Genomic DNA, 27277 nt, shown 5'->3' with positions numbered 1-27277 from the left:
CTCTGCCATGGCTCACAAAGGTGTGTGGGGGGGAAGCGCCACATTCTTCCAACAGTGGCTTTGGTTGGCGGGATGGCGGGGGGGGAAGGGGAGGGATTGAGCATGGCTGTTGCCTCTCTCTGGAGGGGAGGGCCCCACTGGCTTGGGGGCTCCTCCTGCCCTGGATTGCTGGGAGATGTTACCTTTGATCTTGGGTTGGAGGACAGGAGGGGCAGGGGGTGTCTGCCGACTCCTGTTCTTTCTGGGAGTGAATACTATAAAAGGCCTCTAGAGAAGAACAAGAGGCCCAGGGCTTGTTGAAGGGCAGCCTACTACATCAGAATTAATTTGGGGCTCTTTCCAAAACAAAGGCCCTCTATGGCTCTCAATATGTTTACACAATAGTGCATAGAAAGAGCATCAAAGTGTCATCTTGAGGGCTCCCCTCCTCCTGCCTCTGGCCTCCTCGCCTTGTTTCTACCCTTTCCCACTCACTCAGCACGCCTCTCTTCTTCTCCACCTGCCCGTTCCTCCTTTGCTCTTTCTTCCTTTCAGCCAGATTCCTCTGCCCCTTCTGTCTGCTTGAAGCAGAATTCCTCTCCGTCTTCCCACTTTCCTTTGCTTTTTGGAGACTATAGGATTGACGGAGAGGAGTTCACAGCTACTCCAGTCCAGTCTCTCCCAGCAGGAGGCGCTGCAGGGAATGGAAGAGGGACACTGGCTGGGGGAGCTCACCCCTCCCAATCTCTCTTGCTGTAGGGAATGGTGTGGCATGGCTGGACATTAAGAGCAGTCCCTGCAGTACTAGCTTCTCTCAGCAAGGGCTACTGTAGTAGCTCTGCCTGTGGCGGGAGGTCGCTATTACTCCAGTCCCACCGTCTCGCAGCAGGAGATGCTGTGCAGAGCTCACAGCTGCTGTAGCCCTGGGTCCCTGCACTGCACTGGGTCCCCGCACTGCACTGGGTCCCCGCACTACAGGCGTACATTTGCTTTCAAGCAGTGATTCTCAATCTTTCTGGGCTTAGGGGCCATTTGTAAATCTCACTGACCTGTCAGAACCCAGTGAATAGCGTTAGTGCAAAAACCAGCTGGCTTGCTAGATGTTTCTGACCCACGATGTGTAACATACACACTAACGTAATAAGCACACGGCATGTACCATACTGGCAGCTCCTTGCCTGCGGGGCTGGGCTCGGCCCCCAGCTCCAAGTGTTGCAACGCCTGGGTCAAAGCACCACTCTGCTTAGCCAGGCCCCCAACGCCCGGATGGGAGCCAGCTGGGCCAAATTTCTGTGTGTAGCCATGAAACCTGGCATACGCTCTCTCAAATCTGGCCCAACTGCCTGTTATGATGATGGGGGGCGGCTGGGCCTAACCTGAGCAGGGCTGCAACCCGTGCACTAGGTCGCAACACCCTGAGTGAGGAGCCTAGCTAGGCCCATGGGATGAGCACTGCAGGAGCCCCAAGGGAGCACAGGTGGGCTCTGCAAACTCCCTCAGGGCCTCCCCTCACCCAGCTCTCCGCACGACCCTTTGACACATTCTGGTGACCCAGCTCTGAGTTGCAGCTCACGGTGTGAAAAGCCCTACTAGAGAGGAGCTCACGCGACTTCTCCCACCTGCAGAAGGGTCTGTAGACAACGGGGCAAAAATTCTTACTGCCACGAGGCTCCCGTGCTGCTGATCAGCCAGGAGTTATTGAGCTTGATCGGGGATCACTGGGTGAAATTCTCTGGCCCGTGTCACACAGGAGTCCAGACTAGATGAGCGTAATCTCCGAGGTCACAGTTCCTCCGTCCCACGTGGAGGTGCTCTCGGAGATGTTGGCTGTGGAACAGCTTCCGGGCCAGCCTTGGATTGCTAAAATCTGTGCTGGAAAGGGACAGAAAGAGCTAAAAGCAGAGGCCTGGGGAGTGGCATGGCAGCATGATCAGTGAAAGAGACAGCAAGGAACAAGGCAAATGAGAGGAGTAAAGGGGTGAGAGAGAGAGGAGGTTTGTGGCTGCCAGGAGTCCCAGCGAAGGCCTGGTAGATGTTCAGACCAAGCCTTCCTAGCACAATCAGTCCTCAGCATTAATGGAGACACATGCCAGAGCCTCGGCAAAGCCATGGCCCAGCTGTCTGCGCTCCCCCTCCAGTCACGGACACCAGGTGTACCGTAAATAACCGAGACCCAGCTAATCGCTTTTTCCAGCTCGCCTCTGCTGAGCAATAGAACCCAACCCAGACAGCACCCCCTGCAGGTAGGCAGCAGCCAGCCCACACCTTGCCGTGCCCGGTGGATTCGGTCACAGGCCCGGCAGCAGCTCTGTCCACATTCCCTGCGGTTTGGAGAGTGGGGGGTGCCTCAGGCAATGGTTCGGTGCCAGGCTGAGCAGTGGTGAGCTGGAGCCGTTTCGCACCAGTCGAAACGTGGTGCCTTCGGCGCCGACTCTGTGGGTGCTCCGGGGGGGGGAGGAGGGCGCAAGGAGGGCCGCCCGTGTCGCAGCAGGTAACCCCGGGGCGGGGAGGCACACAGGGGAACTGCTCCCCGCCCCAGCTCGCCTCCGCCTCCCTGGGCCTGAGCAGGAAGCCGCCGCCTGCTTCTCAGCCCTCCCAGGCTTCCCGCATGAACAGCTGATTCGTGGGAAGCCGGGGGCGGGGGCGGAGAAGCAGAGCGGGGCGGCGCATTCAGGGGAGGAGGCGGAGTGGAGGTGAGCTGGGGCCGGGTATGGGCGGGGAGCTCTGCACCCACCAAATTTTCCCCGTGGGTGCTCCAGCCCCAGAGCACCCACGGAGTCGGCGCCTAAGGCACCACTTTTGATCTGATCAGTGGGGGCTGCTCCCCCTTCTCCCCCGCTACCTATGCTACTCCGCCTCTAGGAGCCATAGGGACCTGCCAGATGCTTCCTGGGAGCTGCCCCAGGTAAGCACCGCCGGGACTCCCCACCTCGCCCCCCTGCAGGTCCCTCTGGCTCTTAGAGGCGGGATAGGCACCCACTACGGTGGCCCACGAGACCCTCCTGCCCGGTTCTGGATGGGGCAGGGGGCGGCGGGGGGGCAGCGTCAAGGAATGCAGGGGCATTGGATGGGGCAGGAGTCCCCAGGGGGGCGGAGGTGGGCCATGACCCCCTCGTGGGGTGAGGATTTTGGCAGCTCATCACTGGGGGTCTTGTGCAACTTGGGGGTCTGCCCAAGGCAGGGGATGTGCTGGGGGCGTACCTTAACATCCCCCTTTGCTGTTCAGTTCCACGGTATGCATGGTGCTTTGTACCCGACTACCTGTGTGCGTGACACCACCCTGTCCCCATCCTCTGTATCTGCAGACTACAAGAGGTCAGCTGCTGACTGCATCGCAGCTTTGGTCAAGTTTAGGTCAGGGCTCAGCAAATACCTGCCTGTTAAACCTGACCTCGCCTAGGCCTTTGTCCTAGTGTAGATGCAGAGTAAGAGCGTTGGCTTGAATTAGCTGCTTGTGTTGGAAATGAGAGAGATACAGAGCCTCACAGGAACACAGCTGTTCTGTACATTCTCCTAGCACTGCAACACACCTCACAGACCTTCCCCCCTAACAGTGAGATCTAGCGAACAGGGCACTGAAGGGGGAGTCAGGAGACCTGGGTTCTGCTGTTCTTGGCTTTGCCACTGACCAGTTGTGTGACCTTGGGTGAGTCACCTTACCTCTAGTGTCCCTTCCCCTACCCTTTGTCTGTCTAGCTATTTAGATTGTGTGTGCTTTTTGGGGCAGGGATTGTTTCTCACTAGGTGTTTGTACAGCACCTAGAACGACACAGCCCTGATGGCAGTTGGGCTCCGGCTGCTACAATAATACAAATCATAATAAAGTCCCAGCTGGCACACTACAGTGCTCAAAGTGCCTTTACACGCATGCACGCAATGTCAAAGTCCATGCCAGTCACCAGCCTTAGGTGTGTGATCCAAGAAAAGCTGGATGGAGAAGACCTCGCAGACAGCCTTGCCCACACGGGAGGGGACAAGGTGGCTTCCAACCTCGCACGCCTCAGCCGTAACATAGAGCAGGCTGCAACGTCGGCAGGAGGCCAGGCTCTCTGGAATTGGGCGATCCAAAGGGTGCGCTCTACGCTCGGCGAGCAGGAGAAGGAAGGAATGATGAATGAAAGGACCTCGCTTGAGTTGGATAGTCCTGGCAGTGGCAGGACCACAAGCAGCTCCCAGGTCCACAGTGTCTCTGGCAAAATGTCCCTCTAAGGCCATCAGAGGACCGAATAGCCCTGGCAGGACTCATGGCCCGCACCACAGAAGCAGCTGGCTTTCCACGTCTGGAATAGCAGTTCGTCTTACGCTTGCAACTTTTAAGAATGGTTGGATTCAAACTGGTGACTGGAGTCTGCAGGGAACCACTGCCATTCAGACATCATAGTTGGCTACAGGCTCAAGGATGGATGCTTATTCAAATTTGCCTTAGCTTTTTGTTAGTAGATTTCTATTTGCTATTTGTCACAAACCTGCCAACCCCAAGCACTCAACAATCATGAGCCAGGCCCCCCAAAATCATGGGTTTGGCTTAAAAATATTAAAATTTTGGGGTCTTTCTTTTTTGCCTTCTCATTATTTAACACATGGGGTCATGTTTTCTCTGCAGTCTGAGAGTCTGAAACGTACTTTTAAAAGCAAAAGGAAGCTGAGATTCTCACTAATCAAATGCTTCTAGGAGATGGGGCTTTAAAAAACACCAACTAGCACGGGAGTTGCAGTAAAACGATGACAGTCGGCAACGCCATTGCTGCATTACAAAATAACCTTGACATCTGGAAACCAATTAGTCCATTCTAGTTTTTTGGAACTTGTAAGTGGTTGGGCTTTCATTCCACTTTACCCATTCTATAGCACCTCCCATTCCAGAGCCTCAAACCACTTTCAAAAGTTCATGAATGTTATCCTATGTGCAGTGGGTACACACGAATGTTCCCAATTTCTAAGATGGGGAAACTGAGGCACAGAGAGACGCTGGCCAGCAAGTTGGCTGCCCACAAACTGAAGTAAATGAAAATCTGGGGCACTTCTGAAAATCTTGGCCTAACTGACTGGCTTACAGGCACACAGTGAGTTCACATCCTCCAGCCCTTTTCTTCACCCCCTAGATCATGCACAAAAATAACGGGACTTCAGATTCAAAGCCATTGTGCCATGACCGTCAGCATCCTACCAACTTGACTTTAACAGACTGCTCATCCCCATGCCAAGGAGTCAGGTGACTCCTGGGACTGCAGCTATCACCATATCCCAGAATTCTGTGTCCCCCTGGCATCATGGCTCTCACCAACCCCCTATACCCAGCACTGAAAACTTGTCCCATACCTGCCAGCATATCCCTGACACCGCGAACGTACCCCTCGCCCCATCCCAAAATTCTCTGTATCCCTGGCACTGAAACCCTACCCCTTGCCCCATCCCAGAGTTCTTTGTATCCCTGGCACTGCGAACCTACCCCATGCCACACCCCAGAGTTCTCTGTATCCCTAACACAGTGAACCTACTCCTCACTGCATACCAGAGTTCTCTGCATCCCTGGCACTGCAACACTGTCCCTCACCATATCCCAGAGTTCTCCGTATCCCTGGCACCTTGAACCAATCCCTCGCGACATTCCAGAGTTCTCTGTGTCACTGGGGCCACGACCCTGCCCTTCGCCACATCCCAGAGTTCTATGTCCCTGGTACTGCAACCCTGCCCATCACCACATCCCAGAATTCTCTGCATCCCTGGTACCGTGAATCCACCCCTCTCCCCTTCCCAGAGTTCTCTGTGTCCCTGGCAGCATGACCCTGCCCCTCACTACGTCCCAGAATTCTCTGTCTCCCGGGAATAGCCACCCTGCCATTTGCCCCCTCCCAGAGTTCTCTGTATCCCTGGCACAGCGGGCGTGCACCTCACCACGTTGCAGAGTTCTCGATATCCTTGTCACCGCGAACCTACCCCTCGCCATATCCCAGAGTTCTCTGCATCCCTGGCACCGCAAACCTGCCCCTCATGCTATCCCCGATTTCTCTGTATCCTTGGCACCATGAACCTGCCCCTCACCCCCATCCTAAAGTTCTCTGTATCCCTGGCGTTACAACCCTCCCCCTCACCATATCCCAGAATTTTTGTATCCCTTGCACAGCAAATCTGCCCATCGCCCCATTCCTGATTTCTATGTATCCCTGGTACCACAACCCTGCCGCTTGGTGTATCCCAGATTGCTCTGCACAGCAAACGTGCACCTCACCATGTTGCAGAGTTCTCGATATCCCTGTCACCGCGAACCTACCCCTCGCCGTATCCCAGAGTTCTCTGCATCCCTGGCACCGCGAACCTGCCCCTCACGCTATCCCAGATTTCTCTGTATCACTGGCACTGTGAACTTTCCCCTCACCCCATCCCAGAGTTCTCTGTATCCCTGGCACTGTATCCCCTCACTACCTCTCAGAGTTTTTGTATCCCTTGCACCGCAAATCTGCCCATCACCCCATCCCAGATTTCTATATATCTCTGGTACCATGACCCTGCCGCTTGGTGTAACCCAGATTTCTCTGCATCCCTGGCACAATGAACCTGCCCCTCACTGTGACGCTCTGTACCTCAGGGGAACACTCAGCATCCCCATGTTCATCCTTGTAAAATGATTGTGTGGTATCCAATGCAAAGTTTGTCATGTCGGGTGTCTTCGGAAGGCTCATGATGCACAGAGCATTGTTGTTACAGTAATGTTATAGGTTATAATTTCATGTATGTAGTTATGAGGCTGAAAATGTATCCTCATGGCTTAAAATAAGCCCAGGCAAAAAACTGTCCAAGAGTAGAGAGGCAGTTCACACCCCATTAGGGCTGATATGGGACAAACCCAGCCCAGCCCCACAGGAACAAAGGACGCTGGCCTAGGCAGCAACAAAAGGATCTCTTGGAGTCCCAAATGAGTCACCCCCCTTCCTTTGGCCAGTTTGGGACTGCAATGAGGTAATGCTCACCTGACTCTGAAGGGTGGGGGGGCAAATCCAAGAAGGAAGAAAGGACATGATAAAAGGGAGAGACATTTGCCATGCTCTTCCTCTCTCTTCCACCTACATCTAGAGACATCACACCAAACAACTGAAGCGCTGATCAAAGTGGAGAGCCTGGCTCAAGAGCAACCAGCCAGCCTGTGGTGAGCAGCATCTACGTTTGTAAGGGCACTAAAAGTGTTAAGATCAGCTTAGGTTGCGTTTTGTTTTTATTTCATTTGACCAAATCTGACTTGTTGTGTTTTGACTTATAATCACTTAAAATTCATCTTTGTAGTTAATAAATCTGTTGTTTATTCTACCTGAAGCAGTGCGTTTGGTTTGAAGCGTGTCAGAGACTCCCCTTGGGATAACAAGCCTGGTACATATCAATTTCTTTGTTAAATTGATGAATTCTTATAAGCTTGCAGCGTCCAGCAGGCATAACTGGACAATGCAAGACGGAGGTTCCTAGGGTTGTGTCTGGGACCAGAGATATTGGCTAGTGTCATTCGGTTGCACAATCAAAGGAGCAGCTTACATTCCAGAGGCTGTGCGCGAACAGCCCAGGAGTGGGGGTTCTCACAGCAGAGCAGGGTAAGGCTGGCTCCCAGACCCAAGGATTGGGGTGACCTAGCAGATCACCGGCCCAGATAACACCAGGAGAATGTCAGACTCACCACATCCCAGAGTTCTCTGCACCCTTGGCACCGTGACCCTACCCTTGCCATATCCCAGAGTACTCTGCATCCTTGACACCACGACCCTGCCACTCGCCACATTCCAGAGTTCTCTGAATCACTGGCACTGCAAACCCACCCCTCGTCCCATCCCCTAGTTCTCTGTATCCCTGCCCCTCGACCCGTTCAAGAGTTTTCTCTATCCTGGCACCACAAACCTGCCCATGTCTGTATCCAAGACTCCGGTACATCCCTGATACTGCAAACCTCCTCTTTGCCACATCCCAGAGTTCTCTGTATCCCTTGCACCACAAATCTGCCCCTCACCCTAGCCCAGAGTTCTCTGCATACCTGGCACCACGACCCTGTCCCTCACCATGTCCCAGAGTTCTCTGTTTATCTGGCACCATGACCCTGTCCCTCACCCCATCCCAGAGTTCCCTGTATCTCTTGCACCGTGAATCTGCCCCTCGCCCCATCCCAGAGTTCTCTGCCTCCTTGACACCATGACCCTGCCCCTTGCCACATCCGAGAGTTCTCTGTATCCCTGGCACAGCGAACGTACTCCTCGCTGCATACCAAAGTTCTCTGCATCCCTGGCACTGCAATACTGTCCCTCACCATATCCCAGAGTTCTCCGTATCCCTGGCACCTCAAACCAACCCCTCGCGACATCCCAGAGTTCTCTGTATCCCTGGCACCGCAACCCTGCCCTAGCCACATCCCAGAGTTCTCTGTATCCCTGGGACTGCGTACCTACCGCTCGTCACTTCCCAGAGTTCTCTGTATCCTTGGCAGTGTGACCCTGCCCCTAGCCACATTCCAGAGTTCTCTGCATCACTGGCACCGCGTCCCTTCCCATCACCCTATTCCAGAGTTCTCTGTATCCTTGGCACAGCGAACGTGCCCCTCACCCCATCCTAGAATTCTCTGTATCCCTAGCACCATGACCCTTCCCTTCGCCCCATCCCAGACTTCTCTGTATCCCTGGCACTATGACACTGCCCCTCATCCCATCCCAGAGTTCTCTGTATCTCTGGCATCACGAGCTTGCCCCTCTCCTCATCCCAGAATTCTCTGTATTCATGGAACCGCGACCCTGCCCCTCGCCACATCCTACAATTCGCTCTTTCCCTGGCACTGCGACGCTGTCGCTTACCACATCCCAGAGTTCTCTGCATCCCTGGCACCACGAAACTGTCCCTCAACCCATCCAGAAGTTCTGTGCATCCCTGGCACCGTGACCCTGCCCCCCACCATGTCCTAGAGTCTCTGCATCCCTGGCACTGCAAACCTACTCCTCGCTGCATCCCAGAGTCCTCTGTAATCCTGGGACTGCGAACCTACACCTCGCCACTTCCCAGAGTTCTCTGTATCCCTGGCACTGCGAACCTGCCCCTCGAACCATCCCAGAGTTCTCTGTATCCCTGGCACTGCGAACCTGCCCCTCAAACCATCCCAGAGTTCTCTGTATCCCTGGCACTGCGAACCTGCCCCTCACCACATCCCAGAGTTCTCTGTATCCATGGCAGTGAGACCCTGCCCCTTGCACATCCCAGAGTTCTTTGCATCCCTGGCACCATAACCCCGCCCCGATCATGTCCCAGATTTCTCTATATCCCTAGCACTACGGCCCTTCCCGTCGCCCCATCCCAGAGTTCTCTGTATCCCTGCCACCACGAACAGAGAAATCTAGGATGAGGCAAGGGGCATGTTCTCTGCATCACTGACATCACAGTGCCAGGGATGCAGAAACTCTGTGATGTGGAGAGGGGTAGGTCTGTGGTGCCAGGGATACAGAGAACTCTGGGATGTGGTGAGGGGCAGGTTTGCAGTGCCAGGGATACAGAGAACTCTGGGATATGGAGAGGGGCACGGTTGCTGTACCAGGGATGCAGAGAACTCTGGGATGTGGTGAGGGGCAGGTTTGCAGTGCCAGGGATACAGAGAACTCTGGGATATGGAGAGGGGCACGGTTGCTGTACCAGGGATGCAGAGAACTCTGGGGTGTGGTGAGGGGCCGGGTCACACTGCCAGGGATGCAGAGAAATCTGGGACACAACAAGCAGCAGGTTGGTGTTGCCAGGGATACAGAGAACTCTCGGCTGGGGCGAGGGGCAGATTCGCGGCGCAAGGGATACAGGGAACTCTGGGATGTGGCGAGGGGCGAGGTCATCGTGCCAGGGTTATAGAGAACTCTGGGATGGGGCAAGTGGCAGAGTGTCAGTGTCAGGGATGCAGAAAACTCTGGGATGGGGCAAGGGGCAGGTTCACGGTGCCTGGGATATAAAGAACTCTGGGATGTTGCAACGGGGAGGTTTGCAGTGTCCTGCCCCTCGCCCCATCCCAGAGTTCTCTGCATCCCTGGCACCACGAACCTGCCCCTCGCCCCATCCCAGAGTTCTCTGCAGCAGTGCAAACCTGCCCCTTGCCGCATTCCAGAGTTCTCTGCATCCCTGGCCCTGTGTCCATTCCCCCTGCCCTGGTGGGTACTTGGGGCACCCTGCATTGCCACGGAGCTGCGCTGCAAGGTGCTGACACAAATCAATTTGCTGGCCGACCCTGACTGCTACATTTTTGTGACACATTGATAAAGCGCCTCTTCACTCCGTTAAAGATCTGATCTCACTCTCCTGATCCGCTATCAATAAGATATTAATTGCACGCCCGACCCAGCCTACTCCCCGCCTGCCCACAGATCCAATAATCATTTCAGGATTCACAGCTGAACAGGGCACTCCCTTCAACCAGTTAATATCAAGGGAGTCTCATTTATTTTCTCTGCAGCCCTCTCCCCCTCCCTGCACTCCCCCCACTTCCCTGCTGAAATTCCTGCTCAGCACAGCCAGGGATGGCGAGTGTGACTTCCACTGGGAACCTGGCAGATCCCCTTGCATCTGCTGCTCCATACAGCCAATTGGCCACCCTTTTACCTACACACAGCTACAGCAAACAACAGGACACATTCAGCCCTGGTTTGGTGCCCTGGACTTCAGCAGAGTTCCACAGAGGATGAAATCTCCCCATCCCCACCCCCTGCCAGTCAGTACCGGGTTTACAGTGGCACCAGTGGCATTATGGAGCTGGACCCATGCTCAGAAGGGGCCCCAAGCCTGCTCCACTTGCACTGCACCCCGAGAACCTGCCAGCCCGCTGGCTCCCCCCACCCCGCCCACCACTTGGGGCTCCTCTCCGCCCTCTGGCCGGACCCCAGTGCACTTCTGGCTACGGGCAGTCTCTGTCTCCCCGGAGTAGAGCCGACTGGGACTGGTGCAGAAGCCTGGCCAGTCTCAGCCAGTTGATGGCAGGTAGTGGGGAGGCTTGGCTGGGTCCCTCCAGACAAGTGCGTCCTAAGGGACCCTGGCCGGGGCAGGCCTTGGCCTGGCTGATCGCGCCACTCCTGAGAGGCCAGAGCGATTCTCTGCCCCAGGACCAGCCCTGGCTGCGCTGCTGGCTCAGCCCAGCAGACACAGTAGCCTCCCAGCAGGGCCGGTGAGTGCAGCCTGGAGGCAGGGAGTGGGTCTTTGTGGGGGTCTGAGGGGTGGGGGGGGCAGGTGCTGGGCTATGAGGGGGCAGGGAAGATCTCTGTATGTTGCGGCACTAGGGAGTGGGGGTTCTGTGTGGAGTTCTGGTGGGGCTGTGGGCATGGGGGACACTAGGCAGGGATGGTGTTGTGCAAGGTGCTGTGCATTTGTGGGGGGGGTTGCTGGACATAGCAGGTCTTGGGGGCTCTGGCCATTGGGAATTGGGCGGTCTTGCAGAGGTGCCAACTTTCTGATTTCCCTGGGGTGTTTGACACCCTTCAGCCCCAGGCCCTGTCCCCATGCCACCCTTTCCCCCAAGGCCTTACCCCACCTCTTTCCGCCCCATTCCGCACCCTCCCTTGAGCACTCCCCCACCTTCGCTCCACCTCTTCCTGCCCCTGCTCCTTCCCTGCCCAGCACCTCCTGCCCACTGCTGAACAGCTGATCAGCAGTGCACGGGAGGCGCTGGGGGCAAGGGAGAGGAGCTGATCGGCAGGGCCGTCAGTGCGTGCTCAGCACACACTATTTTTTCCACATGGAATCAGCACCTATGGGTGTTGGGCGGGAGAGCTGTGTGGCTTCACATGGGCCCGCCCCTGAGGGCAAGGGGCTTGCTGACAGCACAAGGCTGGGCAGGCCACTGTGTGTCTGGCAACTGCCAGTTTGCAAATTGTGCCCTCACACTGGGCTGGGCGGGGCTGCCCCTGCCATACCATGCCCCATTACCCTTGGCTGGCCCTTAGCTCCAAGGACCTGACCTCTCCATCCCATTCTCCACTGCCCTCACGGGAGCCCACAAATATGTTTGGCACCGGGCCCACAAAAGGTTAATCCGGCCCTGTCCCCAGTGGAAAGGCTGGTCCCTTTTCCAAACGCATTTGTACCGATCTCCCCAGCAGGGTGACCCACACCTGGATCCTCAGTCACTAGTGTAACCCTTCTGCCCGTCAGAGTTGGCAGCAACAAGGGCCGGGTTCAATATCTAGGGGATCCATTCCAATAACACAATGCAAACCGGCTCGAGCCCCCACCCAGTGACCTGGGACAAATATATATACCACCCCCGCTGGGCGCCTCCAAGAGGCAATACTTCCCCTCTCGCAAGCACATAGTCTGAGTGTAGCAAAAGCCTTTTAATAACAGAGAGAAACAATGTGGCATTATGTTTGGGAAACACCACCAACAGGATTCATAACAAAACCCATGAGCAAAAACCCACCCCAAGCAAATTGGGGCATGCCCTTTTCCCTTTGGTTCTTGAGTCCAGCAACCCCAAATCACTCAAAGTCCCAAAAGTCCAATGCCCCAAAAGTCTCTGTCCCTGGTCAGGGCCGCCCCAGAGTTCGAAAGTTTATCTGCGGAGCTTTACCTCCCAACCTGGGTGGAAATGGGACGGGGATAAGAGGCACCTTACATGATCTGAAGCTGACCGCCCCACGAACTCCTTCACTCAGCTGCGCTCCGCCCCGCCAGCTGCCCCACGAACTCCTTCGCTCGGCTACGCTCCGCTCCGCCAGCTGCCCCAGAAACTCCTTCGCTCAGCTCCACGGCCCACAAGCAGCTCCTGCCATCCACAAACTGCTCCACCAGCCGGTCCGCAAGGCACTCCAGCCAGCCCGCGGGGGAGCCCCAGTGCTGGTGCACTGTCAGCCCAAAATGAGCTCAGCAGCCTATAACTAGACTTCTAATGAAATCAAAATTAGCTCTGATATGCCACAGTGGAGAGAGGAGGAAGTGCAATTAGCATGTAAGACCCTCACCAAGGGGCCCATACCACCAAGTATTAGTACTTGTCCCCAACCTCTCTCCATGCACACAGTTTTGGAACCCATGACCCTTGCCTAGCGAGTGCTACTTAGTTGATGGTGAATCCCTCCATCATAACAAAAGGCCACGTACAGTTCCAAGCACAGTTCCCATAATCAGGGTAATAACAATTTATTCTTCCTGCCCCAATAACAGAGACACTGGGGATCCCACAGCAGCCAAAGTGACCATTTGGGCAGCTATGGTCTCATTCTAGGCGGGGTGGGTGTGCCTATGCAAATGAGATCGGCCCCTGAAGTTCTTTTCCACAACTTGCCACACCTCACCACCAGATGTCAGGGTGGAGCTCATCCTGACACTGCTTACATCCTCCCCCCAGCCGAGACTTTGTCGTCCCGACAAATCACACTCCCTTTGTACCAACTCATTGGTTTCCTCCAAAGGGCCTCAGGAAGCCCACTTTAGCTTCCACAAGCCTGTGTGCTAAATGTATTGGCTCCTCACTAGTCACCCCAGGTGCATCATAAGTTAACCGTTTCACTGGTCTTATCACCCTGTCTCGTCTATTGAGAATCTCTGTTGCCGAGGTAGGGGGAACATCCTCTTGAGTGATGGATGGAGAGGCTTCCCTGGAGGGTCCCTCGGCTACTGGCGTAGGCCCCTGCACTCCTAGTTCTAACGCTGGAGGGTCCAAGGTGCCCAGGACATCCTCTACCTGTCTGTCCCCATTGTCCAATAACCTGTGTGTGTCATCACAGGGGGGTCTCATCAGCAGCACCGGGGTATCAGAAAGGGGCCTAAATAGTTCTGCCATTGGGTTTAGGGCGGAAGAGGGAAAACTCTCGTTTGGTTCAGCTGATCGAGACTAAAATCTTGTCTCCATCCCAGGATACACCAGGGTTGTGTCTTCCTCCTCAGACTCACTCTCAGATGTGCAGAATAGGGGTAAGTTAGCTGCAGGGGGCCCACTGTCTGTGTTGGATGGCGGCTTTGGTCTAGCACCTCTGTTCTGCCCGGCGGCCCTGCCGAGGCCCATCTCACAAGGGGTGCTTACCAATTCCCCCACAGGGAGCAAAAGGTTTCTATGCACCGTCTTTATTTGCCCTGGACCGTCTTCAGGTTTGATCTTGTAGACCGGCAGATCTCCCAGCTTTTCCATCACCAGGTAAGGTATTGCCTTCCATCTGTCAGCTATCTTGTGTTTGCCAGCAATACCCAAATTTCGCAGCAGGACTCTGTCCCCCGGCTGGAGCTCCTGCGAACGCACTCTAGCATCATATCGATGTTTGTTGCGGTCTGCGTTCTTCCGAGCCGCAGCGGTAGCTAAGTGATAAGCATCCCGCAGCTTTTCTCTTAGTCGGGATACATATTGCTGATGAGTTTCATAGCTATCTCCATCCTCTGATACACCAAAGCACAAGTCTATGGGTAATCTTGGTTCTCGCCCAAACATCAAGAGATATGGGGTGACTCCCGTAGCATCGTTCTTTGTGGCATTGTAGGCATGCACCAGAAATGCGACATGCTGGCTCCAGGTTGCCTTCTGCTCTGGTCGCAAAGTTCCCAACATATCTAGTAGGGTTAGGTTGAACCTCTCTGGCTGAGGATCACCTTAGGGGTGATAAGGCGTTGTCCTAGACTTTTTAATTCCTGCTATCTTCAGCACCTCCTTCAGAAGGTGTCTCTCAAAATCCCGCCCCTGATCAGAGTGTATCCGAGCCGGGAATCCATAGACTGAGAAATATTTGTCCCACAATACTCGAGCAATGGTGGTGGCCCTCTGATCACGTGTGGGATATGCTTGTGCATACCGTGTAAAATGGTCAGTCACTACTAGAATGTTTCCAACATTCCTCTTGTCTACCTCTACAGACAAGAAATCAATGCATACCAACTCCAAAGGTTTGTTGCTGGTGATGTTCTTGAGATATGCAGCCCTCGTGGGCAGAGTTTTCCTTTGAACACATCGAGCGCAAGTCTCACATTTCCTGCGAACATCTTCAGCCATTCGGGGCCAATAGAACCTACTACGAATAAGTTCCAGGGTCCTCTCCATCCCTAAATGCCCAAAGTCATCATGCAGGGCCCTCATGGCCAGGGCTCTGTACTTTTTTGGCAGTACTAGTTGTGCTCGTTGTTTTTGTAAAGGGTCAGTGGTCATTCGGTGTAGCACTCCCTGAATCAGTTTTAGTTTGGTCCATTCTCTCAATAGTAGTTTACCCTCCGGGTTAGGTGGGACAACCGCAGCTGGGCTTCGCCCCTCCCTTTTGGCAAGTAGTGTATCACGAATGTCAATATCTTGCCGCTGGGCTTCTTGCCAGTCAGCCGCATTGAGCATGGGCAAAGGAGATTGGTCTAATGCAATATAGTTCACCGAAGCAGAAGGCATGCATTCAGGGGGCAGGCCCAAAGCTTCTGCAACACATCCCTGAAAGCCCTCACGGGCCTCTGGCTCTCGGCGACTCACACTGCAAATAGCTCTCACTCCATCTGTGGGTATCACAACAACTTCTGGAGCCTGCGGACGCCTGGACAATGCATCTGCATCTACATTGCTTCTCCCTGATCGGTACTGAATGCTGAACTCATAGCTAGCCAAGGCGGCCACCCATCTCTGCCCTGTAGCATCCAGCTTAGCACTTGTTAACACATAAGTCAGTGGATTGTTGTCTGTCCACACCTGGAACTGAGCACCATACAAGTAGTCTCGAAATTTCTCAGTGATGGCCCATTTCAAGGCCAAAAATTCCAGCTTGTGGGTGGGATAGCGAGTTTCACTATCAGACAATCCTCGGCTGGCAAAGGCTACAGGTTTACATTTGCCTTCCACTTCCTGGTACAGGACTGCTCCCAGACCCTCCAAACTGGCATCAGTATGCAGGATAAATGGTTTGCTTGGGTCAGCAAAAACTAGGACTGGAGCATGAGTTAGGCAAGTAATGATTTCTCGAAAAGCCCTTTCACATCTCTCATCCCACCGTGGCCCAAATGGTGCAAAGGGGCCATTGTGTCTCTGCACAGGAGGCTTTGGGGACCTCCCCTTATTCTTGGACTTAGATTTGATCTTGCTGGACTGATGTCCCCTGGTAAGATCATTCAGAGGCTTTACAATCGTAGCATAGTTTTTCACAAATCTGCGGTAGTAGCCACTAAATCCAAGGAAGGTCTTGAGTTCTCTGTAGTTACTTGGACGTGGCCATGTAGTGAGTGCTTCTATTTTATCAGGATCAGTACTCACACCTTCTTGGGACACAATGTGACCCACATACTTCACTGAGGTTCTGCAGAACTGGCATTTGTCAATTGAAAGCTTCAGACCATAGTCCTCCAACCTATCAAGCACTTTAAGAAGTCTTTCTTCATGCTCCTCTAAGGTTCTTCCAAACACAATCAGGTCATCCAAATAAACTAACACTTGCAGTAAATTCATGTCTCCCACGACTTTCTCCATGAGACGTTGAAAGGTGGCAGGTGCTCCAGAAATCCCTTGGGGCATGCGTTCGAACTGATAAAACCCTAATGGGCAGATGAAGGCTGTCTTCTCCTTATCTTCTTCTCCCAGAGGGATCTGGTAGTATCCACTTCGAAGATCCAACACAGAGAACCACTGGCTTCCCAGCAAACAGTCTAAGGCATCTTGCACTCGAGGCATAGTGTACTGGTCAACCACAGTACGGCTGTTTAGGGTGCGGTAGTCAATACACATCCGGATTTTCCCATTCTTTTTGCGGACTACCACAATGGGTGAGGCGTATGGGCTGCGGGACTCTGTAATGATGCCATTCGCAGCCAGCTCCTGAAGATGATGTCACACATCTTCCATCTCAGAGAGAGCAATCTTCCTAGATCTCTCCCTGAAAGGTCGAGAGTCACGTAGTCTGATATTGTGCTCTACTCCTTTTGCACATCCCACATCCCACTCATGCAGTGAGAACACCTTGGATCTTTCACAAAGTTTCTTCCTCAGGCGATCTTTCCAGTCCTCGGACACTGGTGAATCTCCAAAGTCAAACTTTGCTGGGTCTATTGTCGGAACTTGAGTTTCACACTGGGGTTTTACAATCGACTCAGGCTCAAAGAGGTCTGCTATCTTTTGTCCTTGCTTCACAAAAATATCATGACTCGTTTCATTAGCAATCAGTATAGTCACCCTTTCCTGGGCTTCAGCAGGCAGGGTTATGACTCCACTGGGGACCAGCACTCCTTCAGGGAGCTCTCCTCCCATCGGCTGCTCTATCATTGCTAACGTCCCTTTACTGCCTTTCAGACAGGTACTCATGACAAGCACTTCTTGCTCCGTCCTTGCAGGCACTACTAAGGGGGTTGTGCCCGCGTACTTCAGTGCCCCAAGCGGTAGCTCAGATGTGTCCCTTTTAGCGCTCTCAATTTTCCTATAGGCTTCAGCACAAAGCGTATGGATCATCAAGGTATTCAGGTATTGGTCCCCAGCCCGCCTTCTGCAGTAATCCGCGAGTACCTTGAAGAGACTGGAGTTGGTCCCTATCAGCACAGACACATCAGAAGTCCCTTTAGGGTCAGGGCATATTAAGGCAGCTGTGTCTACCTCTTCTCTTATCCCAGCAACCTCCTCTGGGAATTCCAGGTGCACGATGACATACCCTTGGTAGGGGTATTCATCCATGCTGAGGCCACACAGGCCAAGGCCAGTCAGTGGCTGTATAGGCAGGTGCCTAAGCATCTGTTGGTAGAATGACTGAAATATAATAGTCACTTGAGATCCAGTGTCAAGCACTGCTTTACACTCCACCCCTTCGATCCTCACCATGACCTCTGCTTGAGGCCCTATCAGTCCTGCAGGGATCCCAGCTGGACAGTCTTTTCTGGGGGAATTTTCAAATCCTGCAGACCTGGGGGGTCCCCGTCCCCAGACCCTCTGGCAGCTACCAGATCTCTCCCAACTGATCCTCAGCTTTCCATACACTAAGGAGGGATTTTCTTCATTACGGCACTTGGCAGCACTGTGTCCATCCTGACCACATCGGTAGCAGAAGAATTGACCTTTCCCCCTTCGCCTGGGGGGGATGGTGGCTCTAAGTGCGGGCTTCTCAATCGCCACAGTTTGAGGCTTCTTATTCCTGGAAGTCTTAACTCGGTCAACGGTACTTTGCAGCTCAGCTATCCGTTCCGTCAGGACCTGCATTTGTTGGGCAAGTTCCTCTCTGGTGCTCACCATCAGTACACTGGCCGTTTGCAGTGGTGTTGTGCTGGCTGGATCCGATGTTTGGGCTTCCCAAAACTCACTGGCAGCCTGCCTTTCTTCCTCCTCTCGGACCTCTTTTATCAGCTGGGAGTAACTTGGGGGATGTTCCCGTCGTTCTCTTAGCTGGAGATGAAGTAGAATTGGGTTCTGATACTGAGTTCCTCTTACAATTTGAGCCAGTCTGGTCTGATCCATCTGCTCAGCAGTCACTGCTCCCCTCATGACAGCTCTCTGAAGCAGTCTCTCCAGTCTCTGTATGTAGGCTGAAGCCTTCTCGCCCTTTTGTTGTCGGGAATTAAGGAACTTACAGTAGCTGTCTTCAGGGCCCTCTACGCTCCCAAAGTTGTGTTCAAGGGCCTCTAGGCAGTCCTTCACACTGACCCCAGGGTCAATGAGCTTCAGGGTGCGAATCACATCTAATGCTGGGCCGCCAAGGCTCTCTATAAGGCATCTTCGCTTTTCTGCATCTGGTACGGCCCACTCTTGCAGCATTTCAGTGGTATGCTCTAACCAGGGTTCAAACTCCTCCTCCCCAGCAAATAATCTTAACTTACGACAAGAGTCTGACTCAGCATGGGGCAGCACAACCTTTTCCAATATTTGCCCCAGAGCTTTTGTCCAATCATCAGCCGAGGCTGCAGCCTCTGAGCTAGAAGCTGCTGAGCCAGGGCCCAACAAACCTGACATATTAGCCATTATACAAACAGTAATTTCCTCAAAATATAAGCCCAAACAAAAAAAATATAAATTGTTTCCCAATGTAGTGGATCACTCAACAGGTGCTTGCGAGGGGTACTGACCCAGGCGATCCCGGACGAGCCCCCAAAAATGTAACCCTTCTGCCCGTCAGAGTTGGCAGCAACAAGGGCCGGGTTCAATATCTAGGGGATCCATTCCAATAACACAATGCAAACCGGCTCGAGCCCCCACCCAGTGACCTGGGACAAATATATATACCACCCCCGCTGGGCGCCTCCAAGAGGCAATACTTCCCCTCTCGCAAGCACATAGTCTGAGTGTAGCAAAAGCCTTTTAATAACAGAGAGAAACAATGTGGCATTATGTTTGGGAAACACCACCAACAGGATTCATAACAAAACCCATGAGCAAAAACCCACCCCAAGCAAATTGGGGCATGCCCTTTTCCCTTTGGTTCTTGAGTCCAGCAACCCCAAATCACTCAAAGTCCCAAAAGTCCAATGCCCCAAAAGTCTCTGTCCCTGGTCAGGGCCGCCCCAGAGTTCGAAAGTTTATCTGCGGAGCTTTACCTCCCAACCTGGGTGGGTGGAAATGGGACGGGGGTAAGAGGCACCTTACATGATCTGAAGCTGACCGCCCCACGAACTCCTTCACTCAGCTGCGCTCCGCCCCGCCAGCCGCCCCATGAACTCCTTCGCTCGGCTGCGCTCCGCTCCGCCAGCCGCCCCACGAACTCCTTCACTCGGCTGCGCTCCGCTCCGCCAGCCGCCCCACGAACTCCTTCGCTCAGCTCCACGGCCCACAAGCAGCTCCTGCCATCCACAAACTGCTCCACCAGCCAGTCCGCAAGGCACTCCAGCCGGCCCGCCAACTGCTCCACAATATATCTTCCGGCTCCCCCACTACTTAACACAACACTCAGTGATTTCAGCTCTTAGGTGAATTCAGCTTGTAGTAGGGGAGCCCCAGTGCTGGTGCACTGTCAGCCCAAAATGAGCTCAGCAGCCTATAACTAGACTTCTAATGAAATCAAAATTAGCTCTGATATTCCACAGTGGAGAGAGGAGGAAGTGCAATTAGCATGTAAGGCCCTCACCAAGGGGCCCATACCACCAAGTATTAGTACTTGTCCCCAGCCTCTCTCCATGCACACAGTTTTGGAACCCATGACCCTTGCCTAGCGAGTGCTACTTAGTTGATGGTGAATCCCTCCATCATAACAAAAGGCCACGTACAGTTCCAAGCACAGTTCCCATAATCAGGGTAATAACAATTTATTCTTCCTGCCCCAATAACAGAGACACTGGGGATCCCACAGCAGCCAAAGTGACCATTTGGGCAGCTATGGTCTCATTCTAGGCGGGGTGGGTGTGCCTATGCAAATGAGATCGGCCCCTGAAATTCTTTTCCACAACTTGCCACACCTCACCACCAGATGTCAGGGTGGAGCTCATCCTGACACTGCTTACACTAGGCATCATGGCCCAGTCAGCCAATGACATTGGGGCAACTCCAATAGGGACTTCAGTTAAGAGTCGCTGCAGGCCCCCGCCCAGGTCGGGGGGTCCAGAACGGTCCAACGCAGAAGGCCCAAGCCTGCATTGACAGCCTTTCAGATGGCCTCCCCCTGCTACAGACCCGCTATCGCTATTGGGTTGGTGCATGCTCCAGCAGATAGGGCAAGAGACTGCGAGTTAGGAAACTTATTCCTGGTTCGGCCCAGCCCTGCTGGGTCACCTTGAGTAAGTCACTTCCCTTCTCTGCTTGCCCATCTTCAAAGCGGTATCCGTGATATCTTGTTGCTGGTTGTCCTTCGCGTTCGAAGACAACCATGTCATCACTGGCTGGTTTGGTTTCTGTGAACACGTGAGTAGCTGATTGGGCCAATCTGAGCTGTGAACTGTCCGTGGCACACTGAACAAGAGATGCCGCTGTGGGTTACTTGATTAACAGCGGACGTGCTGCTGTGGCGAGCTTTATGCTGCTGGTGCTTCTGCTCTGTCTCGAGCAGTTCTCCTCTGCTCATCGACTAGCTCCAGTATGGCTGACACTTCACCAAGTAGAACGATCACGAGCGAGATCTTCCCAAAACTCAGTCAATGCTGAAACGCCCCAAGGATAACTTGAGGGAGTCCTGGAAACATTTCTTCTGGATGCCCCAAGAGCGCTTTCCCTCCTTTAGCTCATTGTAAAAGATCTTCTTTGGCAGTCCCTCATCTGGCATTTTGGTGACATGGCCTGCCCATCTCATCTGTGATTTCATCATCAGAGTATGGATGCTTGGAATTCCTGCCAGTAGGAGAACCTCAGTATCTGGAACCTTGTCTTGCCATCTGATCCTCATCAGTTCCCTCAGACAGGGTTGCATACAGAGCTGGCATCACGATGGCTTTGCAGACCTTTCGTTTTGTTTGTTGACTGATGCCTTTGCACTCCCACAGCAGAGAAACAGTCCATACTATGTCAAACTCGAATTTGGCATTCAGGGAACAGTCATGATATCGACCCATTGATATTGATTCTTCTATGATTCTATGATTCTAGTGATTTCTTTCCTGTGATCTCAAAGCCCCCCTACTGCACCCCTAACCCCTGCACCTTCTTCCTGCACCCATAACCCTTGACCCCCTCCTGCGTGCCTAACCCCTGCACTCCCCCCTTCATTCCTAACCCCTGTGCCCCCTCCTACACACCTAACCCCTGCGCCTCCCTCCTGCACCCCAACCCCTGCACTGCCCCCTTCACCTTTAACCTCTGCACCCCCCTCCTGCACCCCTAATCCTGCCCCCCCTCCACCCTTAACCCCTGCACTTCCCTCCTGCAATCCTAACCCCTGAACTCCCTCTTCACCCCTAAGCCCTTCACCCCAACCCCTGTGCCCCCTCCTGTACCCCTAACCCCTGCACCCCCCTTCAATCCTAACCCATGTGCCCCCCTCCTGAGACCCTAACCCCTGTGCCCCCTTCTGGACCCCTAACCCCTGAGCCCTTCCTGCACCCCTAAGCCCTGCACTGCCCCCTTCACCTTTAACCCCTGCACCCCCCTCCTGCACCCCTAACCTCTGTGCTGCTCACATCTGGGCAACCTAGGAGCTCATACCCAGGTGCACATCACCCATGTTAGCTCAGCCGGGCAGTCATACCCCTGCTGTGTGACCTCTGGCACAGGGGATTTCTACCGTACTAGCATGATGGAGCCCCGAATCTGGTGCAGACCTCAGGGGTCACTGTAATATTGATAATCACAATTAGGGCTGGTCAGAAATTTTCCATTGAAATGTCTTTCTCAAATGGAAAATAGGAATTCTGAATAAACAACAGTTTTCCTAGGCCATGTCTGCATTCCTAGAAAATGTTTGATTTTTCATCATAAACCTGAAAATTTTCAGTTGTCAAAAAAGTTGACATGAAAGTTGACATTTTCCATAGCAAAACGAAGCAGTTTCCAAGCTGCTCTACTGACAATCTCTTGCAAGCTCCTGGGAGGCTGAACTGGATAATAGTTACCATGTATCACTAACTGAATAGGAGTCGACCATGTGATGCAGTTGCGAAAAAAGGCTGATATCATTCTGGGGGGCATTAACAGAATGTAAATCAAAGGTGGGAACTGTCCCGCTCTACCCAGCACTGGTGAGGCCTCAGCTGGAGTCTGCGTCCAAGTCTGGGAGCCCCACCTCAGGAAAGATGGGGACAAACTGGAGAGTCCGGAGGAGAGCAACAAAAATGATCAAAGGTTTAGAAAACCTGTGAGGAAAGGTTAAAAAACTGGACGTGTTTAGTTTTGAGAAAACAACCCTGAGGGGAGACCTGGTCACTGTCTTCCAATATGCGAAGGGCTGTTTTAACGAGGAGGGTGATCAATGGTTCTCTCTGGCCACTGAAGGCAGGACAAGAAGCAATGGGCTGAATCTGCAGCAAGGGAGATTTAGGTTGAATATTAGGAAAAGCTTCCCAGCAGTAGCTGAGCTCTGGAACAGGCTTCTAAGGGAGGTCGTGGAATCCCCGTCACTGCAGGGTTTTAAGAGCAGGCTGGGATGGTCAGGGCTGGTCTAAGTTTACTTGGCCCTGCCTCAGCACAGCGCAGGGGGCTGAACTTGGTGACTTCTCAAGGTCCCTTCCAGCCCCTCATTTCTGTCATTCTACGATTTTGTAATCTAACTGGCCGTTTTCATCTCAGTCTTCTTCAATCTCTCTCCTATCACCCTGTCTGACTTTTTATCTAGTCAGTGCCGAGACAGAAAACACTGTCCTTCTGGGCTGCTCCTGCTCAGATCTCTGACCCAAACTAGGGATGTAAATATCGGTTTAAAAAGTTAACCAGTTAAAGGATTGCAATTCTATTGTTTAACTGGTTAACCATTAACCGATGTCTCTCCAGCGGGCCAGCAGGCGCAGGCTGGCAGGGGTTGGGGTCCTGCCCAGGCCGGGGCCACTCCAGCCCGCCCAGCCCAGCCCCTGGCCCTGTGTCCCACCAACCTGGTGTGGCCGCTCCAGCCCCCAGCCTGGTGTCCCGCCCTCCCGGCCCAAAGAAATTAATACTATTTTTTGATTGCAAGGAATAGTCATGAAAAAGATTCAGCAGTTTTCAACCACTTCCAACGTGTCACATCAATCTGAGCTCGATCCTGCAAGTTGCGGAGTTCTCTGGGCCCGATCCAGCAAAGCACTTAAGCACGTGAGCAGCGTACAAAGCTAAGCATGACCCAACGCCCAGCTCCTGGCAGAATCGAGCCCATTCATTAAAAACAAGTCTGCATTCCATGGAAAAATTACAGCTTTTGTCATTTGTTTTAAATAGAACCTCAATGTGGGGCCTAAACTTGGTGCCCATTTAACCCGCCCCTCTTTAGGAGGTTTTCCTAGAACAAGGGTGACATCCATAGGTGCTGGAACTAGGGGTGCTGCCGCACCCCTGGCTTGAAACGGTTTCCATTATATCCAGGGTTTACAGTTTGGTTCAGTGGCTCTCAGCACCCCTTTGCTGTGGGGAGTAGTTCAAAGCCCTGGCTGTGGGGAAGGCTCAGGGCTTGTCTACTCCCAGCCTTCTCCCAGCAGGAGGCACCCTAGAGAGGAGAATAGGCCCATTGTCTATGGAGAACACACAACGGGCGGCACCATAGGGGGATCTCCAAGCCCCTCCACACCAGTATCAGGAGCGAGCCTAACCCTGCGCATTCTGTATTCCTTTGAAACCTGAGCTGTGTTGATGGATATACTTGCTGGATGCCTCCCTTCTCCTCTGGGCCCTGGGAGCTCAGCCTGCCCTGTCTGGAGGCTCTGTGAGGGAGAGGGGTCTGGAGTTTAAGAGCATTATTGTTACCGGAGGAAGGAATTTTTGGTCCTATAAATCAGAGACAGGGAGTGGTCGGGCCAGCATACTTGGAGTGTGTGAACAAACTTCATTTCCTGGGAGACTGGCCTTCAATCACCCTCCGTCACACCTCACTGATCAGAGGTGGACATGAGAGGAGTTCATTAAGGTGGAAGAAAAATAATAAAATAGGTACTCCCCAGTGCATGCACTATTCCCGACCCCTGTAGATGGCAAGACACCCCCTGCCCACTGCTGCAAGAAGCTCCAACACACACACACACACAGGCTCAGTGTTCCTCTGTCTCAGCCAAGTTCCTTCTCAAACTGACACCTGCCTCAGACGTCACTCCGTAGAACAAGGATTTTCCCTTGCTGCTTTTAGCTATTCAGGTACACCCCATCCCACCCCAGTCACTTGCTCTGTGGATCATGGCTACAAGATCAAGCCCTCAGGACCAGAGAAGGTTGGAAAATGAAATGATCATGTTACCAAGAATTTCAAAATGTCCCAGACATTTTCATTTCACAGGCTTGCAAAGGGCTGGAACTGAGTTTTGTTTGCTTTTTCAAAGTTTTTCACTATGTTTCTTTCTCTCCTTCCAATACTTTTCACCGATCAGTTTTCTTTTTAATTTCTGGTTTGATCTTCCTTTTCCTCTATAGTTCTTTCCTTCCCCTGGCCCCTCTCCCTCAGTTATTTTTGAAAATAGATCTTTCAACTTTTGAAAATAGCTGGGGGAAAGAAAAAAGAGGAAAAAAGAAAAGAAGGGAAGATTAAACATGATCAATTCAAAATGCAGGGAAATGTTGAGAAAAAGTCATGAAAAAAGTCAACAACAGGACACTTTTTTGCTAAAGCATTCCATTTTTTTAAAAAAGGCCATTGTCCAACAAAAATCCTCTTTTGCTTGAAAAGTCTCAGCCAGCTCTATTCAGGAGCCAGTGGCTGCTCTTTCACTCAGACCTGATGTGTGACGCAGAGGGGGAAGAAGAGGCTGCCTGGTCCTGAGAGCTCAGCGGTGCTGGGTTGGTTATGGGATTGGCAGCTTGATAGGTTTGAGCAGCTTGGACTAAGTACCCTGGTTCTGGGCTGTTATTTAAAATGCTAGCTGGGGCTGAGCGCGATCTGGGGACTGAGTGAGGTGATACAGTCTATTTCACCTCTAGGCCCTGGTTCCAATCCAGACTGCAGTTTTTAGAAACTAGCGCATGTCTGTTCAGTGACCAATGTGAAACAAGCCGGTGCCCTCTCAGGCCAGTTCTTAGTGAATAGAGATGCCCATATGCCAATGAGCCCCTTGCTGGCCATCTTAGCAGAGATGCCAGGGACGGAATGAATATCCAGTTATCCCCCTGGACTCTACTCTGAGGCTGGGGTGAAGCACAGGGGAAGTTACAATGCTACCGCCTGAAGTGTCTCTGTCCTGTGGATCCACTGAAACCTTCTTTCTCCAGGGCTATCAATCTGGCATCTTCCAGCAGCATTAAATTCACTTTAGCACCTGAGATCCCTGGAGAAGAACCTGAATTGAAACCTCAGCCTTGGACGTTTGGGTGAGGAGGGCCTGAACGTGGACGATGGGGGCCATTCTAGTGAGCGTAGGCCACTGGGAAACAAAGCATGCTGCAGTTCTACAATACACTGTCAGATGGGACGTGCACTGATTTCACATGGCACAGCTGGAACTCATGGGTGACAAGATACGGTATGGCCTGGCCACACCTGGATCTCTAGTGGCTTCCTCAAGCACAAATTCCACCTCAGGGCCCCCTAGCACTGGAAAGTCACTGAGGGCAGTTGCAGTGCAAGGCAGCCATTAGAGAGGCAATGCCAGGTACCCAGGGCCTGCCAGGAGGAGTGGTAAGAGCAGGGAGGGAGGTGATGGGCTTAGGGCAGCTGAGCAATGCACAGATCCAAAGCACCTTGCTGCAGACTCCACCCAGGGAGTGTCTATGGCATGCCCAACCATGCCTTGCAGAGCCCCCAAGATGGGCATCAGTGGACCCCCACAAAGGGATGAATCCCCCCTTAGAAGCAGCAGACTTCTGCCGGCTCAGGAAGAAGGAGCCATTGGCAACCCCTACACCAGTGGGTGTGAAGCTGGTCCAGCCTGAAGCTGGGTCATGAGGTAATATCGAACGTTTTCAATCATCCTAGAAACAGCATTGGAGGATTTCTGCACACCCTGGAACCTCTCACTAGAGGACACTATTGTATAGAAAACATACAACTGTCTGGGATGTTGGAAAGGCCAAACTGCGGGAGCCAGGTAGGGCCATTGTGGTCTCCCATCCCTCCAAAGGTTTGTAAAGCTACTCATTGCTCCTCTCTCCACTTGGGAGCACCAAGTGTGGGGCTATGAATCCAGGGGTGGTGGACCAGCTTAGCCCTACTTGTGTCTTGCTTCAGTTGTCCATTGTCATGAGGGAGGCCATAAAACCCAAGTCTAGAGTGGCTCTGGGTGACTACTGAAAGTCTCGCTTTCTATGTAAAAATAGGGACTTGACGAACCTGTTCCATCTCCATGGTGGTGCAGCTTGCTGTGCAGCAGGTGAGGGTCACCTGCCACCCCAGCAGTGGCTGCATGTCAGTCGTACTGGAGACAGAGCTGGGGGAGGGCTTTGGGAACTGTTCAGGATGAACGATGCTGTAGGAATGTGAACGGTGGCATATCCTCACAAATAGGGCTGGGGCTTAACTTCCCTTTTAAACCAACAAATGTGAAAAGTTTTGCATCCGATTTTCTTTAACGCTGGGAGTGCTCAGATCCTCTGCTGAGGGAAATGAGTGAAGCTCCATTGGTTTCAATGGTGTATCGCCCATCTACACCAGCAGAGAATTTGGCCCAGTATGTTGCTAAGTGCCATAGAAATAGAGAGAATTAATTAATAAAATCAATGGAAATGTAAAAACAACAAGAGAACGTGAAGGGGTAGGGCCGCTGTGATGTGGGATAGTGCTGAGACCCCCACATGGAGGGAGAGGAGATACCAGGGCTGGTGCTGGGGACACACAGGGTCATCTCCATGGAGGGGAGGAGACACACGCAGATCTGAGGTGCCCCCAGATTCAGTGCAGCGATGAGATCCACCCCAGCTATTTCAAAGCTC

This window comes from Caretta caretta, chromosome 7, assembly GCF_965140235.1.
Source record: "Caretta caretta isolate rCarCar2 chromosome 7, rCarCar1.hap1, whole genome shotgun sequence".
Classification (NCBI taxonomy): domain Eukaryota; kingdom Metazoa; phylum Chordata; order Testudines; family Cheloniidae; genus Caretta; species Caretta caretta.
The sequence above is the reverse complement of the archived record's forward strand: the minus strand, read 5'-3'. Positions refer to the sequence as shown.